At 40.3% G+C, this 17,738-nt stretch overlaps 1 pseudogene; it reads right to left on the minus strand.

Annotated features, from left to right (window-relative positions):
* LOC149152536 (ubiquitin-activating enzyme E1 1-like) overlaps positions 1–17,738 on the minus strand; it is an 85,459-nt pseudogene that overhangs the window by 38,714 nt on the left and 29,007 nt on the right.

The following is a 17,738-nucleotide window of genomic DNA, read 5'->3' on the forward strand; positions in this document are numbered from 1 at the left end:
AGATATTTGAAAATTCTCTTTACTGCCTGAAGATGAGTCTCCTTCGGATTTGCCTGAAATCTTCCAACTATTCCAACTGCATGCATGATGTCCGGTCGGGTACCTGTCAAATATAGTAAACTTCCAATCATAGATCTGTAGGTTGGTTGATGTACTACTGCAGATTCATCATTTGCACTGAGACTACATCTTGTGACCATGGGTGTACATACTGGTTTTGCATCTTCCATGCCATATTTCTTCAAAATCTGCTTGAGATACTTGGTTTGAGATAAAAAGATTCCTCCTTCCTTTTGTTGGATTTGCAAACCAAGGAAATATGTCAGTTCTCCTAGCAAGGACATTTCAAATTCTTTCTGCATGACCGAGGCAAAGCTTTGACTCATAGCTTCTTCATTGCTGCCAAAAATAATGTCATCTACATACACAACAAGTATTAGCAATTTGTCATTTTCAACTTTTATATACAGATTGCTATCTGCTGAACCTTTTGAGAAACCTTGTTGATGAAGATATTTGTCCAACCGGTAGTACCAAGCCCTTGGAGCTTGTTTGAGACCATAGAGAGCCTTTTTCAATCGGCATACAAGATTTGGATCATTTCCAAGAATGAACCCATCTGGCTGTTCAATGTACACTTCTTCTTCCAAGTCTCCATTCAGAAAGGCTGATTTCACGTCCATTTGAAATACTTTGAAGTTTTGAAAACTTGAGAGAGCAAGGAACATTCGGATGGCCTCAAGTCTTGCAACAGGAGCAAAAGTTTCTTCAAAGTCTATTCCTTCTTGCTGCGCATACCCTTTACAAACAAGTCTGGCTTTGTTTCTAATTACTTCTCCATTTTCATTCAATTTATTTTTGAAGACCCATTTTGTTCCGATAACATTCTTATCCTTTGGTCTAGGAACCAGCTCCCAAGTGTTGTTCTTTTCGATTTGCTCAAGTTCTTCATCCATTGCTTTCACCCAACATTCATCTTTGCATGCTTCTTTCACATTTTGTGGTTCAGTAGAGGAGAGTAATGCCAAATAGCTTGAGGCTTCTGCAACTGTTCTTCTTGTTTGTACACCTGCTTCTTTCTACCCCACAATCTGAGATTCTGGATGATTCTTCTGAACATATCTGGATGGAGTTTTCTCTTCTATTCTTGTCTGCTCCTCTGGTTCTTCTTGAGGTTCTCCTTGGGGTTCTTCTTCTTCATCATTCTGTCTTTGAGGGTAGCCTTCATCTTCTTCTATATCTTCATGATGTACTTGCCTAGGAATATATCCCTTCTCATCAACCACTACATCAATGCTGTCAACAATTCTGCCAAGTCTTTTATTGTAGCATTTGTATGCTTTGCTATGTGGAGAATAGCCAAGAAGAATGCCTTCATCTGCTCTAGGTTCAAGTTTGCCAAGCTGCTCATCAGTATTCTTGATATAGCATTTGCTCCCAAAGATTTTGAAGTGCTTTACCGAAGGAGTTTTACCACTCCAGAGCTCATGAGGAGTTTGAGTGCTGTTCACCCGGACATTTGTCTTGTTGAGAATAATAACCGCAGCATGTGCAGCTTCACCCCAGAAAGTTGCGGGAGTTCCTGATTCATCAAGCATAGCACGAGCCATTTGTTGGATTGTTCTGTTCATTCTTTCAACAACTCCATTTTGCTGAGGAGTTCTAGCTGTAGAGAATTCTCTCCTTATCCCATGTTCATCACAGAAATCGAAAAATTCATTTGAAGTAAATTCCCCACCTCTGTCGGATCTGAGGCACTTAATTTTGTGACCTGATTCATTTTCAACCAAGGCTTTGAAGGACTTGAATTTTTCGAATGCTTCATCTTTGTGCTTCATAAGTCCTAACCAGACAAACCTGGAGAAATCGTCAATAAATAATATCAAGTATTCCTCTCCTCTAGGTGTTCTTTTCCTGAATGGACCACATGTATCTGTATGTACTAGCTCAAGAGGCATGCTAGCTGATCCTTCTTTCTCTGGAAAGTTAGTCCTGGTTTGTTTTCCAAACTGACATGATCTGCATATGGTGTTGTCAGGAATTTTGATATCTGGAAGATCGCGAACTGCCTGATATTTGCATGCTTTCCTTATTTGTGAGAAGCTTAGATGTCCCAACCTTCGATGCCATAACCAGTGCTCTTCATCCTTGCTTAGATAGCATTGTTGTTGTCCTTCTTCAAATATGTACAGATTATTTGGAGTTCTTTTGCCTTTGAGTACTGTTTTACCTGTATCAAGATCACGAACAAGACATCCATTCGATCTGAAAATAACCTCGGTTCTTTGATCACACATCTGGCTGACACTTAGTAGATTATGCTTCAATCCATCAACATACAAAACATTTCCAGCCTTGACCTTTTCTTTTAAAGGAGCAATACCTTTTCCTTTTATAGTTGCAGGAGTATCATTTCCAAAAGAAACTTTCTTTCCCTTTTCTAAAGTAGAATAAGATTCAAGTTTTTCTTTATCACCTGTCATATGTTTCGAACATCCACTGTCAATGTACCATAGATTTTCCTGTCCTTCTGCATAAAATGCTATCCCACATCTTTCTGTTTGAGGTTCCTTTATTCTCCATGTTTTGGTGCTTGTGGCTTGTTCCTTTTTCCTTCTTGTTCCTTTTTCTTCTGAAACCTGCTCCTGCATTCAGAGTCTTCATGACCAAAATTATTGCAAATAGAAAATTCAACTTCATTTTCAAGAGCCGAAAAGTTGTTATAGGTCCTTTTTGTAATCATACTTCTTTGTTTTTGAGCTTCCCTAGTCATGATTGTTTTATATGCAACACATTGAGCTGCTTTGTGACCAAAGTTATGGCAAGAAAAGCATTGTCCATTGAAGAAGCTTCTGCGGTTATTGAATCTACCAGCCAACTGATTGTAATTTCTATTTTCATCTATTCTTGAACCAAACTGAGAAGATTTTACCTGTGGCTGGTTGTAGCTTTTGTTCACCCTTAAGATGGATTGCCCCTGATAGTTTCTGTTTGTAATTCGTCCCTGCTTTACCTGATTATCTTCATTGTTCTTTTGCTCATTTCTTCTTGCTGCATCAAGATAACTTTTTGAGGTGGATGCTTGAGAGGTTTCTCCATTATAGCCCAAACCTGTCTTGTTTAGAGGAGACCGCTGCACATTGATAATCTCATCCAAAGTTTCAGATCCTTTGACAAACTTAAGATTAATAGCTTTTGTTTTCTCAATTTCTTTTCTGAGACCAACAATTTCACCTTCTAGTTTTTCAAGATGTTTTTCCTTTTCATCAATTTGAAATTGTAGAGTATCAATGATCACATTCTTTTCTTCTATACATCTCTTGAGTCTAGTAATTTCATCATAGAGATTATCCACATCTACAGCATCCTCATAATCATCATCTTCAAATGCCATTAACAGCGTATATTTATTACCTTGTTCATCTTCATCACTGTTTGATAAGCCATCACTATCTTCATGGGTGTAGTAGCTTTTCTTATTTGCACTTTGTTTCTTGTTCCATCTAGCAGGTTCCTTTCCTTTATCCTTATAAGGACATTTTGCAGCATAATGACCTACTCTTCCACAAGCAAAGCATTTGAAAGGTAGCTTACCTCTGAACCTTCCAGAACCCCTTTGAAGATTTCTGACAAAATTTGATTCTTCTTCCTCTTCTTCTGGAACATGGCTTGCTTCATAGTAATCTTCTTTGCCTGATGCCTTAAAAGCAGCTTCCCTTCTGTCTGATGGACCTCCCTTTCTCATTTCATAAGCAGTTAGAATTCCATGTAGCTGAGACATAGTGAGAACACGGAGATTTTCCTTTTCTTCTATTGCAGATACTTTAGATTCAAACTTGGGGGATAATGATCTTAGAATCTTTTGAACTACTATAGCCTCTTTTATTTCTTCACCCAAATTTTTCATACAATTAACAATCTCATCTACCCGAAGAAAATAATTAGCCACACTTTCATCATTATACATCTTGAGAGTCTCATATTGAATCCTGAGAGTTTGAAGTTTAGCTTGTTTTACCTGTTCATCTCCTTCATAGCTCGTGATCATTTTGTCCCATATCTCTTTTGCTGATTTGAAGTGCATTACCTTCATGAATTCTGTTTGGGATATACTTCCTAATAAAGTACTGACTGCTTTTGCATTTGTTTCATACTTCTTTTTCTCAGCTGGATCTGTAGGAGTAGCTGAAGGAAAAGCATAGCCTGTTTCTACAATGTCCCAAACTTCTGTACCAAGAGATTGAAGATATGCAGTAACTCTTACCTTCCAATAATTGAAGTTTGTCCCATCAAAAATCGGTGGCCTGATTGATGCTTCTCTCTCGTAGTTGCTCATGATGAACGATCTACCTTCAAGCGATCAAGCTTCTCTGAAGGACCTGCTCTGATACCAATTGTTGGAAATAATACTGAGAGGGGGGGTGAATCAGTATTATCAAGCAAATTAATAAATCTTCCTTATTTGATCTTTGAATTATTTTTGCATGTCAGTACCATAAAATAATGAGCATAAAAAAAAACAGATAGGCACACCAAAGAACACAAGATGTAAGGTGGAAACCCAATGTGGGTGAAAACCACCTGCTGCAATATGTCTCTATCTTCTTTCAATTTAGAAACTTCTTTTACAATGATTTTGTACTGGTGCAGTCCTTTACCAGTACGCAGGCTGCAACCTGCAGAGAGCTACAACTCTCTCTCTTTCTCGTTTTCCAGTCTACTCTTGGAAGGGAGCTACAACCCCCTACTTCTTTTCATAAAGCATCAGATGATCAACAAGTACATAACAGATATAGACCACTACAGATATCAGATCAGCAATAACAGAACCAACCCAGAACACCTTATCAACAGAGAAATTCAATCAACAGAACATCTTAAAACAAAGACGCAGTTTTTCTTTCTGTGGCCTGCGACCAGACGCCGTTAACCTTCTGCTACTCTGCGTCCACCTGCAGATATCCTTCTGCTCTGCTGCGTGCCCACGCACTGTTCCTTTGACTGCTCTGCGTTCTGTTGCTTCAGGGACGCACCCAAAGATATTATCGCGTCGCGTCTTTCTCTACAGAGACGCACCTGAAAACGCTATCGCGTCGCGTCTTTCTGCTTCAGAGACGCACCTGAACCTTGATCGCCCTGCGTCCCCACGCAGGTCTCTCTCTCTACTGTGCTGCGTCTCGGCGCACTTGCTCTTTACAGTACCTGCGTCCCGGCGCACTTTCTCTTCACTGAACCTGCGACCCTTCAGATATAAATGATATGAAGGCTTTAGGACAAACCCAATCAGTCAGATCTACAGATCTGATCATACGCCATAGAGATCACAGTCCATTAGAAGATTCGCCCTCTTAGATCTGGACTAGATCTCACCAAATAAGATATTCAACCCAAGACAATTGCTCAATCCAAATGAACTCCTTTGCTTTATATAGGCAAGCTCCTCCCCAAAACATGGAACAATACCACGAGCCGACACCATAGAAACATAAAACCGTCGGCTAGATACCACACAAGAAACCCCCACGTGCTTTTCTCTGCCTTGAAATGTGTGCACTGGGTAGACGCACCTCCTGAACGGCTGGCCGGCATCCCTGGACACGGGTTCTGCATGGTATACCTGCGGGGACGTACTTTCTGAACCGATTGCCTGCGTCCTTCTTAATTTTCAACAAACTGAGAGCCTTACCACTGGAGTTGCCATCAAGTACAACATCTGTAACATACAGTCATACCAGAAAACATAATGCCAACATGTTGCACTGGAAAATGTATGTACCCATGCTAACAAGTGGGGTAGCAAGCTTAAAATATTCTTCTTTCACAGCTAGTGCACCTTTATCCTACAGTCTCAACTGCAACAAACAAAAGAGCCTACTCATCCATGGCTAACACTTCATCTTCCATAACTATAAAGGCATTGTGTCCATTAATCTCAAGTAAACATCTCCCAAATATTGCATAGACTTCCTTCTCAATAGTCTGTCCAACCCCTTTGCCTCTAGTAAAAGACAATAGAATTGTCCCCATAAATGTTGATTATATCTTTTCCACCAAATGTGATACCCAGATTAGACCATTTTTAGCATTCCTATCCTTTCCCTTAAGATTCCATATGTGGGTGCATTATCAACTCAGTGAAACATAAAATGTTTATCCTCTGAAACCAACCACAGGAAATGAACCCACTGTTGGCTTCACCATAGGTCAGTTTACATTCACCAGCCTCAACATTCCTAAGCTTAACAACCTCCTCAATACCACATGTAAGCAACAATTTATCATCAGGGCTCTAAGAAACAAATGATGTTGGTTTCTGGTGTGCAATTACTAGAATGTTCTCTTCCTCACTCTATCTGTTCTAAAAATCATTTCTTCCCAAAAAGTATAGAATTGAATCTGGCATATATATCCCCCCTATGCTAGGTTAATGGGTAACATTAGGCTCCTACTTGGGGACATGTGCTTCTCATGAGAGTGCATGATAACTCCAACATCTCATCATGTAATCATGAGAATGACCACTTTACCAATTAAAACACCATCAAAGCTGACAAGTATAATGACCCTTTCCTCTGTGCCTGACCATCATGCAAAACAGTGACACATCGAAATCACGATGCTAGTAGGCTAGAACTTCCTTCATTGCTAGTCTAAAATAAATTCTAGGCATTTGCAGACCAAAAATATCATCAAGAGAATCCTCCAGATCTGAAATCTAACCCTTACTACCACCTGTGAGTGTATGAAACTTTACATGTATTTGTTGGTAAAAATCTGGTCCATATCATAAGACAAAAGACTGAGCCTTTGATGTAGGAATGATATAACATGTATCCTTTCTCTGGCTCCACATACTGCCAACAAAATTCAAAGTTTTAGCTATGAATTGTTCCTCTTCTCTTGGAGACACAGTGGATCACCCTCACCAAATGAATTAATGGCCTTTCCAGAAAATACAAAACACTGATGTTGTAGGGAGCCAATGTGAGGGTTCAAGGGAATGATCTTTCTTGTCCAGACTTAGCGCAACAAATTTATTCTGAAATATCAATGTTTTCACTTGGGATTTCAATAGAGTGATATTTGGAATCACAGGGGTTGAGAATTTCTCATTGCTCAAGAACAAGACTTCAAACTTTAGTAGAATAATTAGCAAGATGAAATTTTCAAAGACTTCTTCTCTATTTCAAGGACAAAGGTTATCCACCTACTGCATTTTATCATTTTTTGTATCCTCTAATTTGGCTGGGGCATCATAGAGTTTCTTAATTATGTCCTGGAACTAATATTTAACTAATAGATTAATTTATTTTTCCTCATTTACATATTGACATGTTGTAGGAATATCTAATTCAAGATCTTGAGTTTCTACCTCATGACAGATTCCTTATTGTCTGGAAAACAATTAGAAATTAACACAAATTTGATTATGGTATTGTAATTTTAAAGTGATTGCGCATTCTAGAAATATTTTGAAGAATTTGTTCCAACAAAGCACTAACATGGAATCTAGGTGCTTCTCCTTGCAGATGTGCAAAAACACCTCATCTTGGCCTCTCTGTTCATTGTCGGCACACATTTTCCTCACTGCGTCGCATCATTTTTCCACCCTCTCTTGCGTATGTACCCATGCTAACAAGAGGGGTAACAAGCTTAAAAGATTATTCTTTCACAACTGGTGCACCTTTATCTTGTAGTATCAACTGAAACAAAAAGAAGAGCTTACTCATCCATGACTAACACTTCATCTTCCATAACTATAATGGAATTGTGTCCATTAAGCTCCAGTAAACATCTCCCAAATCTTGCATAGACTGCGTTCTAAACAGTCTGTCCCACTGTATATAATATCGCCGAACAATCGCCGATTTTCTCAAATATCACGATATTTTTGCGAAATATCACCGAGGAAATATCGCGATATTTTCTCTCCCCGAAAATATCGTGATATTTTCAAAATATCGGTGATATTTCGGCAAATATCACACGATGACCCAAAATATTGTCGGGCAGGGAAAAAACCGCAGTGCCACGGCTAAAAAAGGAAAAATTCATTTTTTTTTTCTCCTGATTTTTGTTTTCTGATTGTTGGAGAAGGAAGGGGAGAGCATTGTGCTTGCTATCTAGGAGGAATCAAGGGTTGAATAGTCATTATCGCCACCAAAAACGATTTTTTTGTTGATCAAAGATTGAAGAACGATGAGACAATCTTCATTTCTTCCATTAATAAGTATGTTCTAAAAAACCCCTATGTTAATGATTTTTTTGATATATTTAGGGTTATTCTTGCTTGCCTATTTGCCTACAAACATTTTTCTTGTTTGTTTTTTTTTTTCATTTGCTATGATTTTCATGCCCTTGAGCCAATGCAAGGGTTTTCTCCATATTTGGACAACAAAATCCATTTTTTTTTAACATTCAAATGCACCTCTTATTGTCATTTTTCATTGAATTCACATTTCAAATAATGTAGCAAAAGAATTATTTTGTAAAATGAGGTGGTTATTACTTATTAATTCCATTATTTTTTGTGCCCTAGGTTTGAGTTAGATCAATACAAAATTCAAATATGCCAAAAGCCTTGGACCCATTTTGGGATTATAGGGAGCCTGATGGTGGGACAAATTGGGCATATCTATCATGAAAATTGCGTGGGACCAAGATGACAGAAGGGGTTACGCAATTGAAATACCATCTGGCTAGACTCACTCGACATGATGTGAGGATTTGTACAGTTTCTAGTCCGAAGTTTATACAAAAATCTCTTGAAGCAATTGATGAAAAACACAGAAAGAAGGAAGAGGCAGAAAGAAACAAGGTTGAACGTGCAAGTAGATCTTTCAGGATATCTTCTTTTGATTTTGAGGCTGAGGGTAGTGGGAGGGGCTCCACAACATCACCTGCTACTGCTAGTGGAATTCGTCATTTTTTTTTCCACGAATAGGACATGGAGCACAACCTGGCATAAAATCAATTGTTAAGAAAAAAGGAGAAGCAAGAAGCAGATAGAGTCATGGGGAGGTGTCTTTTTTGGAGCGACTTACATCTCAACATCACCGAAACCAATCCATTTTGGTAGCCAATGTGTGATGTTATTGTTGTTGTTGGCCCAGGGTACAAAAGTGCTACATATGAGGAGTTGCGGGGGCCAATTATTTAAGCAAAAAAGTAGGAAATCAACTCTAGATTAGCAGAGTTGAAAAAAACATGGGAAGTTTTTGGATGCACAGTGATGTCTGATGGTTGGATAGATAGGATAGGAAGGTTAGGACCCTTCTAAATTTCTTGGTAAATTGTCCTAAAGGTACCATGTTTATTAAATCAGTGGATTCATCAACACATATCAAAGATGAAACAACTATATGTGAGTTGTTAGATGGGTTCATTTGGGAGATTTGTGTGCAGAATGTGGTGCAAGTCATAATAGAAAATGCAACTAATTATGTGCCTACTGACAAGATGCTTATGGAGAGGCATCACACATTGTTTTGGACTCCATGTGCAGCACATTGTATCGATTTGCTGCCTGAGGATATGGGGAAACTCTCCTTCATCGAGGATGTGGTTCATATGGCTAGGAGCGTCTCTAAGTTTATTTATAACCATGCTTTTGTTCTTAGCTTCATGAGGAGGTTCACTAGAAACAAGGAGTTGCGACATCTTGCAATCACACGTTTTTCCACAAACATTAATAATCTTTAGTCTTTGCTTCGATGCCAGTTCAAGTTGAAGCAAGTGTTTTTTTTCTGATGAGTGGCATGATTGTAGATACAACAGGAGACACGATGGGAGAGCCATTGCAAAAATGGTGTACTCTGACACGTTTTGGCAGGGAGTAGAAGAAGCATGCTTAGTTAGTGAACCTATAGTAAAGGTTCTGAGATTGGTAGATGGGGAGAAGTCTGCAATGGCTTATTTGTATGAGGCCATGTATAGGGCCAAGGAGGCCATTCACTCTTATTATGCAGGCAAGCATTCTGCTGGGCTTGATAGGCATATGATGTTATGGGATGTGATTGATAGTTGGTGGATAGAGATGCTTCATCGACCCATTCATGCAACAACACTCTTCCTCAACTCCGCATTTTCATACAAATGCGGCTTTGATTTCGATGGTAAGGTGATGGAAGGGTTCCATTCTTGTATTCATAGGATGGTACCTGATCCTGAGCTTCATAGCAAAATCAATCACGAGATACAGTTTTATCGGGATTGTGTTGCCCTATTTGGCTTTGATGATGCTATTAGGGAAAGGACCATCTTCATGCCACGTGTTAGAAATTTTTTTTATATGACAGAGAAATGCAAGACATATAATATGCGGAAAAACACAAACACATAAAACCAGAGAGACACAGATATACATGGTTCACCCAGTTTGGGCTACGTCCACCCTGAACAGCCAGTCCTTCCTTCTTATTATCCAGCAAAATGAAGAGACACAACCTACAGCAGATCCGTTGTAATATCCTTTGTTTTCTCTCACAGTCTCACCTCTCTGTTTCTCGCTCTGAGAATACACATATATTTCACAGCCTCAATACATTGCCCTCATACAAAGAGAGGGGTTGCCTTCTATGGAAAAAAAAAATAAACTAAACATAAATTCTACCGTCAAATCATCCGCCTAATGAACAGTCCAAATTGACTAGAAATTACTATACTGTTACAAGGCCCGCATGGAGGGGTGTACAATCTTCCTGGGGTATACATCTGGCTGAAACAAAGACCTCTAAATTAGGATGATAATCATGCTCCACACCCAACACCATGTTGATCCAGGTGGCTCTAGAGACACAGAGGGCAAAGAGGGCTTATAAACGCTTGAAAATAAAACTGCTCAGAATGACTTTGACCCAAGACTAGAATGTAGATCTCGTCGTCCTCATTGTGGAGGTGCAAACGGTCCGTCAATCCGAGCTCGTATGAGGGAGAATGAGCCAGTCAAAGTTTTGGTTAAAGTTGGGTTATGGGCCAGGTTTAAGTGTCCTACAATTTGACTGACCCCGAAGCATGAAACCTAGCTCCCAAAATCGGTCGAAATTGCGGCCTCATTAATTTTCCCAATATCCCTTATTTACTAAAACTTTGAAAATTACCCCCCTATTTATATATATATATATATATATATATATATATATATATATATATATATATATGAGGTGGCAGGCCACGACCCCCGCCACCCCAAAAAACTACATGACAAAAAATTTTACAAAACCATGACCCCTGCCTAACCCCAAGCTTTACAAAAATATTTAATTAAAGTTTGACTCGGTGGCCATCACCCCACTGAGCCCTCCACCCTCGCCAAATAAACATTAAACCACATATTAAGGGCGTGGGTGGGCCACGTCCAGTGGACCCGACCCACACCCCAACAAACCTCACACAAAAAAAAATGTGTGGGAAGATGGTTAAGGGTGTCGGAGGGTGTCATGCGGAAAGAGTCGTTAGTGCGGACACAACCGACCTCCCTAGAAGCCTAAGAATTTCTAGTGACAAACAAGACAAATAAGAGCAATCCTCCTCTAAATATGCATTTACAATATGAGAAATCAAGTGTTTAGATCCTGCCTGTAACCCAACGCTGTTGTAGTAGTCCAGCTTCGTTGATCCGGATGAGCTCCTCCTTCTCTTCGAAACCTGCATTCACTAACAATCAAACAATTAAATAGCACCTGAATATCACATAAAATAAAACATATTTAACATATAGACCAAGGAGTATATGAAACAACTCATAAATAACAAATTGTTGAGAAGAATGGACTTATTTGTATTAAAAGGTAACAAAAGGAACCATTACAACCTGAGCCTTGGTGTTGTGCAAGTCCCTCCCAGGGTCCACAAGAGTTCTCCTTTACTCTGATCAGCTCACCCACTTCCAAATGAAACAAGCGAAGATGGTAATCTCTCCTCACAAGCTTCTACAAGGAAGTCCTAATTCCAGCAGCATCTACCCTTAGGAATGTTCAGCTTTCAACCTCTCCTCCCTTTGGCCCAATGCCTGTATTTATAGTGCTCTAGAGGAAGTTATTCAGGTCCACCATCAATGGGATAAGCCCCTCTTTGGATGGGATAGCTCCCCTCTTGATGGGATAAGTTCCTCTTTGGTAGGGATACATGAACCATCTGGAGGCGCTTCATACACGTCAAAAAAGCTTCTAGAAGACTCTAGAAATGACCACAAGTAACTTTTTTAAGATGAAACTGGCGCCTTTTGACCTTTACAGGGGTACGCACCCACCCCTTTACATACAGAGCGTACAAGTACGCAGGTATTGTGAACTTGGGTTGCGTACACGCAGGTAAGGCTAAGAGAAACTGCGTACCAGAGATAATTGACTTTAAATGACTTTTCTCTCTTTCTTGAAGTTTGACATGAAGCTCAGAGGCATGAGACTTGCCAAGGAGGATAGTATGACAGTGGATGGAGCCATACTAACTGCAAATAGTCATGGTGACATTTTTTAGTGTAACAGATTGCCCCGTAAAGTGCGAAGCCTGTAGTAGATTAGGGTTTTATATGATCTAGGAAGGGTGAAGTACTTTATCATTTCAAGGAGTATCTTGCGGAGAGCCCGGTTAGAACCTGCAAATATTCAACACAAAATACATATATAAGATGATATCATCGCTGAGGTAGGAATTCCCATACTCAGATTGAAAACTTTAACTAACAATCTAACTACTGCTCTGATACAAGAATGATTTTGCAGTACATCACAATCATAGACTTTTGTAGACACAGTATGGACGTAGCCATCTGTTTATGGTTAGTCTACTATATAATGAATACAAAACTCCTCGTAGCCTGGATGGTGGAAACTAGATCCAGGGTCTTCATCTCTACTTCCTGAATTGGTACGATTCTATCCATGCGAATAAATGAGTTGATGTCGAACATGGTAGAAACCACTTGATTACCAGTCGATGATGTAAACTGTTAACAAGTGTGAGAGAGACCACCAATGATGTCAATGGTTCTCAAAGTACCCAGTACAATCCATGAAATGTGAATGAATGGGTTGATGTCGAACACATCACAGAATCCTTTGATCGAAAGTCAATGATGTAAACTGTCGTCAAAGGCGAGAAACCTGCCTTTGATGCATGCAGACTTCAAGGTACTGACGATTTCTAAGTCATCTCTCTAGATAATGTGCCGATGTCGATAGAAAGTGACCCGTTGCAGGCAAGCCCACAACACGTAATCATTGTTCAAGTTGAAGAAATGTTGCTGTAAGGACTGACTCAGGGATGGTCAAAATGGATGACAAGTATTTTGCATATGAATGGTTTATTTGCAGAGACCTTTTGAACACATAACGACACGACAGATGGCTTGGCGACGATTGACCCAAAGTTAATACCCAGAAACGGTTGAAGACTTTCAAAGTGGTTTTATCAGCTTTAAGGCAAAGGATTTCCCAACCCAGGTGAATGAAAAGTGTCGTGTCCAAAAGCAGCAATAAGGTTCTTCTGTAACAAAGGATAACAAATAGGTTCATTCTTCTCTCTTCTGGCAAGTACCTCTTTGTTTTTTACAAGCTTGAGGAGGATAACATATGCTTGATTATAAGCTCATCCTTCGGATGAGTCCAACTTAGTTTAGATTCGGACCCTAAGAAGGAGTGGTCCATTCCTGTTTGTAATCGAACAGGTCCTTTACTGTGAAATTTTAACGAGTCCAGTATAGGAGAAACTCGGCGTTTTTCAATTTTAGAGAGTCTAAAAAAACTAAAGAAGACTCTAGGTTGAACTTTTTCGTAAATTTGTGTCTCCCAAGCCCGAAAAAGTATAAAATAATACCTGAGAGAACCGCTTGATCTTGTGACCAAGGAGTACTTTCATGATTAATTCCTTTGACCTGAAAAGTAAAAAGCGATCAGAGGCATGTCGTTTTATTTCCAGTATCGAATTTGAAACGAAAAAAATCCGGCAATCTTTTCGTGTTTTTACGGTTAGAAAAGGGCTGTAAGAGGACCGTCTTTTAATTCCATTTTAACGAGTGTAAAAGAAACGCTCGGCAATCTTTTCATGTTTTAGGAGTCAGAAAAGGGCTTAAAAGATGACTCTGATGTCTTGGTTCGTGAAAAATGATGATTTTACCCTAAAGTCCTTTTGTCCTGCACAAAAACAACACATTACTCATACCTGTTTAAGATGGGAAAAAATACATTGAAAAATATCCTTTCATGGTGAAAAATAAACAAACTTAGCATTCATTTATCCAAAAAACCTATAAAAGACTTTTTACCATGTCATTTTTACCATTTTACTGTTGAGGGTGAGAAAAGGGCTTTTGACAAGAAACTTCCCGTGGACTTTGCGAAGAATCCGACCGTCAGAATCGAGCGCCATCTCTTTCAGGTATTTCACAACATCCTCCTCTTCAATTTCATCCGTTTAGAATTCCATTTTAAGTTTTAGTTTGATTTTTTGGAGGGTTTGGGGTTTTAGGGTCTGCTTTTCGGGGTACGCAGGTGCCCCATGGGTGACCTGCGTACCCCGACATTTTCGTATATGGGAAAATGGTCAGAGTACGCAGCCCACCTTCAGAACAGCTGCATACCCACGCTCTGTTTTCTGAACGCGGGGTGCGTACTCCGCGCAAAGCGGATTTTAAAAACCCAAACTCAAAACCTAACCATCAAAATTTGATTTAATGAATTCTAATCAATGTTTTTTGGTGTGTAGATTGCCCACCATGTTAGATTGGCGTGAAAGAGAACACGAAGATGTCGATTTGGCCGCAATAGGTCATCAACCTTCGATTGATGCTTTAAAGGCATGCGGTCTCTACAAGTACTGGGCCATACCTGGCATGAGGGCCCAGGTGCCATTCTTAGAGTGGCTGGTTGAAAGGTGGAACATTCAGGATCATTGTTTCTACATCGGAGAACACCAGCTCGAGATAGAGCCCTCCGACATATATTTTCTCACTGGCTTTCCTAACAGGGGCGAGCAACTGTCTCTATTCGGGACTAGGCCGGGTGGCCAATCCCTTGCTAGTCTCCGGCTAGAGTGGTGCAACAATCAAAACCAGGAGAAGGGGATAGAAATCAAATACATATCCCGACCTGAACTTATGGTAATTGCCTTTACAGTTACCAGACTTTGCGGTGCTGCCGCTTTGCACATAGCCACTGGTTCCCAAATGCGGATGGCTATAGATTGCTTCTGAGGCACCATTTTCAACTGGTGCGATGCTGTGTTGGCCAATATGAAAGGCCAACTAACTAGGGAAAAGAACGGACAATTGAAGACCTTTGGATATGGGCCTTTTGGACAGCAAAATACCAACTAGAAACAACTCAAAAACTTGGAAACTATGCAAAAAAGTTATCCCCTTTATGGCGCAAAATATCTCCAAAGTTCCCAAGGGAGGCAGCAGTGTCAAAATTGGAGTAGACAGGATTATGGGGAATCAGCCTATTAGCAGCCAGCCAGGTATGGATCAAATCTTCCTCTTCCTTCACAACAAAGGAATACACTACTTGGACCAAATCTCGCAATGGGACATCAACTCGCAGACTTGGAAGGGATGGAGCTTTCCTCCCATCCCCAGAGATCTCAAGAAGAGCTCTGACAGTCTTCAGGCTCATCTCCACAGCATTGCACCTATCATCAAAAATGGCATTGACAGTTTTCATTGGGATCCCACAGGATCTAGTTACACAATTCAAGTTGGCCACCAATACTTATGAAATAGGGACTATCTTGCTCCTCCTTGGACACACTGGAAAAGTATTTGGAAGTCTGAAGCCATCCCCAAAATTAAATTTTTCATCTGGAACCTTCTGAAAGGGAGAATCCTCACCTTTAACAATTTGCAAAAGAGGGGTATAGTTGGGCCCTTTGATGCCCAAATTGTCAAGAAGCAGAAGAAACTACCCAACATCTTTTCATTTCATGCCCCTTTGCAATTTCTTGCTGAAATGGAATCTCCCCTAATAGTCATCCCTCTTAGAACCCCTAGCATTCCATCGATGAGATCCTAAGCCTCTAGAAGAAGAGTTACCCTTGGCAGCATAAGAAGAATAATATAGTTAAAAGGGTGTGGGATGCTCTCCCCTATGCCCTTCGGTTGAAAATTTGGCTTGCAAGGAATTGCAAGATCTTCATAGACAAGGAGACCATCACAAGGCAACTCTGTAGCAAGGCTAAAAGCTTAGCACTAGAAACCATCTCTGCTAAGAACACAAAGAAAATTGATGTTGTTGGCCTCTGTGTTGAAGAAAGAGACTTTATTGGCAGCATGATAGACAATAGTAGGAGCACTCAGATCGAAAATAATGTCCGTGACCATCCCAACACCCCTAGTCACAGCTGGAAAATTAGAACCAAACCAGAAGAATTCTCAGAATGGCTCTGAAACAGCAATTCCCATTACCTCTTCTTCGACGGAGCCTCTAAATCCAATCCTGGAGTAGCAGGTGTTGGTGGAGTCATTTATAATTCCAGTGGTAATATCATAGCCACCTTTGAGTGGGGATTGGGACCTTTATCTAACAATAGGGCAGAAGCGCTAGCACTCTACCAAGGTCTAAATCAACTTCAAAAGCTTGGAATTACTAAAGCAATGGTTTTTGGAGACTCTGCCACCATAATCAGTCTTATGAACAACAGTCGAAAGGCTTCAAATCTCTTCATTCAACAAATAATCAGCAGGTGCCAAACTCTAATCCACCAAAGCTTGGATCTTCGATTTTATCATGTGCTCCGCGCCTTCAATAAAGAAGCTGACAGATGTGCCAACCGAGCTAGTAGCCGTTCCAAAAGAAATCTCCTCTGCAACAACTTTGAATCCCATCAACATCTCCCTTTATTTTTTCCTCATGATTTGTGACAACATTTTTGAATCCAACCTTAGCAGCAAATTCAAGAAATATCCTGACATGATCCAGCACCATTCCGTTTCTGCCAAATCTCTGTCAACGATTTTATCTCTGCCATTCAATCCTGTCACTAATCTTGTGCCCTCGATCTTGGGTTGTTCACTCTCCCGTGTCTCTTGTGTTTCCTTCCTTCTCCCTCTCGTGATTTTGTCCTGCCTTCTCATTGGCTTGCTCTTCTTCAATCTGCCCTCCCTCCCTCCTTCCAGCACTCAGAAGCTTTGGTCCTATGCCCTTGTGCTTTTTCTCAGTCCCCTGTTCAACAGATTTCTCCCGCTCTCCGCCGCTTCCACTCTCTTTTCCCTTCCCGGTGCTCCTTTGCTCTTTCTTCCATTAGCCTTTGTATCGTGATACCTCCTCACCTCCCATCATTATCCTCGAAAGATAATTTCCTTTTATACCCTGATCCATAGAGTGATCTTAATCTTGGCTTCATTTCAGTTTGTAGCTCTGAATCAAACGTTCTCCCCCTTAATAGACCCTTTCTCTTCAAATAGAGCAGCAAGACAGCGTTTAGGACTCAAAGGATGGCACGAAGTTGGAGCAAATCCGAGCGCACCAAAAAATCCTGGACTCCAAATATGACTCTCATGCTAGGATGACCAGCGAGAAATACGAGGCAGACCTCAATCTCTTCCTCCACAGGATCTTCTCGCTCCAGGAACAGTTCAACGAACTAACCAACAGATGTAGCCACGCTCAAGAATCAATTGAAATCCACAAATACATGCTGGAAAAACGCAATGCGCCCAGCACTAGCTCTTCAAGCTTCAAGAATGTCGATGCCAACAGCAAGCCAGATGAATCTACAGCTCGCCAGATTAGCCATATTAGCAT

This window comes from Pinus tabuliformis, chromosome 9 (assembly GCF_031772625.1).
Source record: "Pinus tabuliformis cultivar Carrire ecotype Pingquan chromosome 9, CPIR1, whole genome shotgun sequence".
NCBI lineage: Eukaryota > Viridiplantae > Streptophyta > Pinopsida > Pinales > Pinaceae > Pinus > Pinus tabuliformis.